This window comes from Humulus lupulus, chromosome 5 (genome assembly GCF_963169125.1).
Source record: "Humulus lupulus chromosome 5, drHumLupu1.1, whole genome shotgun sequence".
Taxonomy (NCBI): domain Eukaryota; kingdom Viridiplantae; phylum Streptophyta; class Magnoliopsida; order Rosales; family Cannabaceae; genus Humulus; species Humulus lupulus.
In genome coordinates this window covers 76580746-76583575 of record NC_084797.1, presented here as the reverse complement: position 1 = coordinate 76583575, position 2830 = coordinate 76580746, and positions in this window count along the sequence as shown.

Below are 2830 nucleotides of genomic sequence, written 5' to 3'. Positions count from 1 at the left end.
TAACTTCTAAAACATTCTTTGGCCTTGGCCAATCTCTAACCTCCTCAATCTTGGTTGGGTCTACTTTAATCCCCTCCTTACTAACAATGTGCCCAAGGAAGGTTACCTGAGATAACCAGAACTCACATTTCTTGAATTTTGCAAACAATCTGTGTTCCCTCAGTCTTTGTAGAACCAACCTCAGATGTTGTTCATGCTTTGACTCCGACTGAGAATAAACCAGAATATCATCGATGAAGATGATCACAAACTGGTTCAAATAATCCTTGCACACTCTGTTCATTAAATCCATAAAAACAGCTGGGGCATTAGTCAACCCAAAGGACATGACAAAGAACTCATAATGCCCATATCTAGTGCGAAAACCAGTCTGCGGTATATCTCTCTCTCCTTGACCCTCTACTGATGATAACCAGAATGAAGGTCTATCTTAGAGAATAATTTTTTACCTTGCAACTGGTCAACACATGTCATCTATCCTTGGCAGAGGATACTTGTTCTTGATTGTTAACTTATTTAGTTCTTTGTAATCAATACACATCCTCAGAGAACCATCTTTCTTCTTCAAAAACAGTACTGGTGCACCCCACGGTGAGAAATTAGGTCTGATAAAACCTAAGTCTAACAGCTCCTGCAGCTGTACCTTCAGTTCTTTTAACTCTTCTGGGGCCATTCTATAAGGTGCTCTAGACACTGGCTCCATCCCTGGTATAACGCCCTACTTCCTTAGAGCCGTTACTAAGTGAGTTTTAAGACAAAACAGTGTGCAATGAACTCGCTAACCGAGGTTTTGAAACAAAAGTGTGACTAATTAAAAGTTAAGGCTGTAATCTTAGAAAACGCGTTGTATCAATAAAACATCTAGTATTAAATATTTGGGATCCCAAAATAAGGTTTGAAAACTATTTAATTCTTAAAATAAGTGTACAATTGATCAGTCATAAAAATCATAGATTATTACAGCCATTTTCGAATAAACCCCCAACCAAAGCAGTCGGGCAGGCCAAACATGTACGCGTCGCTTCACGCTCTCCGTACTCATGGTTGGTTGACTCAGTCATTGCCCTTACCTGCAACACAGAGCACCCGTGAGCCGAAGCCCAGCAAGAAAACTCATGCAGAACATAACATATGCAATTTATACAGTTTATCATAATAGATAATCCACAAATAAACAAGTCAACCACTAGACTAAGCAAACACGGCCATGCCGCCCCAGAGCCTTACCGAAGCCTGGGGTCTCGGTCCTCACCGTAGGGATAACACACGTATCCCCTGGGTCCTACCCTGACCATAAGCATCCCATGTGCTAGGTGTTACTTCCGGCTCCGCTTCCGTTCTCGGCCTTGCCGCCCTCGGGCATAGCCGTTCATTTTACTATAATCACATATAGCATAAATCAAACAACATTCAAACAATTATCAATACATCTAAGTCTACACCCTATCATGTAATGCAATATAGGGCCATGCCCGACAATCATCTCATCATGCAATATAGGGCCGTGCCCCGCAATCACACTATGGGCCCACGCCCTATCCTACGGGTGTTATAGTTTTCTTACCTGTATTCCGAGCCTCTTGATGCACTCAAGCCGCGAGCACGGTCCTCTAGCACGAGCCTCTCCAAAATCCTAGTCACAACACACATGAAACATCCTTTAATACTAATCAATTCATAACCACTTCCCGGGACCAATCCCACACTCTCGGGACTCCCAAATTCCTAAAACAATCCATCGGAAACATCCCCCGAGCCCCTGGAACAAATGCCCAAAAATGCAAAATTTCCCATCCGAAAAAAGGCGTAGCGCCGCGGCGCTACCCGCAAGGGCCGCGACGCCCAGCGAAGTCAGAAAGCTCCCCTGATTGAAAACAGCCTCGCGCCGCGGCGCCCAAGAACAGGGCCGCGGCGCTCCTTCGCGAACCCAGAAAAACTGGGTTTTTCCTCTGCATTTCATCATCCAAAACACTCCCAAACTCACACCTAAGCCCCAAAATCAATTTCAAACTTCAAATAGACCATACATCAACCCATAAACATCATAACCCAACTCAATAACACAATCATACTCAAAATCCACCCATTTGATCTCAACTTAAGAAATCTAAACCCAAAACCTTGAAAAGCTTAACTCAAGCATTAAATTCCTCAAATCAACACAGAAAACAAACTTAAGTGTGTATAAAATCCATACCTCAAGTGAAGAATCCTCCCAACAAGCTTCCTTGATCTCCTCCTAAGCTCCCAATTCAGCCCTTCTACCCTTCTTCTTCTTTTCTATTTACTTGCCCTAGCTCTTCTTTCTCCTCCTCTTTCTTCTCTTCAAATTCTATCAAAGCATCAAGTGACCCCAAATGCCCAAACCGTGTACCCCTAAAACCCAGCTGAAAATTGTATATTACCCTTGCCAAATGACCATGCTACCCCTCCAAATAATCCTTTCCCAACTAAGTCCTCAAGGGCACTCTAGTCCTTTCACTAATATTTCAATTCTACCATTTTCCAACTAAACTTGTTACTCACAGCAGTAACTAATGGTTACCCATGTTACTCAATCACCAATAACCATTACCCGCTAAATCTCAACTTAGCCATAAAATTCCCGAGGTACCCCTAGGCTCCTCCCGCGCAGGCTATAGAATTCCCGTTGTGACTCTTAAGTTAAATTTTCTCTCTAGGACCGTCTCGGCACGTGCATCACAATAATAACACCACACTCACGTGGTACAATTCACAGAATACAATTATCACATATCAATACAGTTATGCCCAACATGGCCAAAATTACAATTATGCCCTTCTAACACGATCCGGGCCTACATGCATA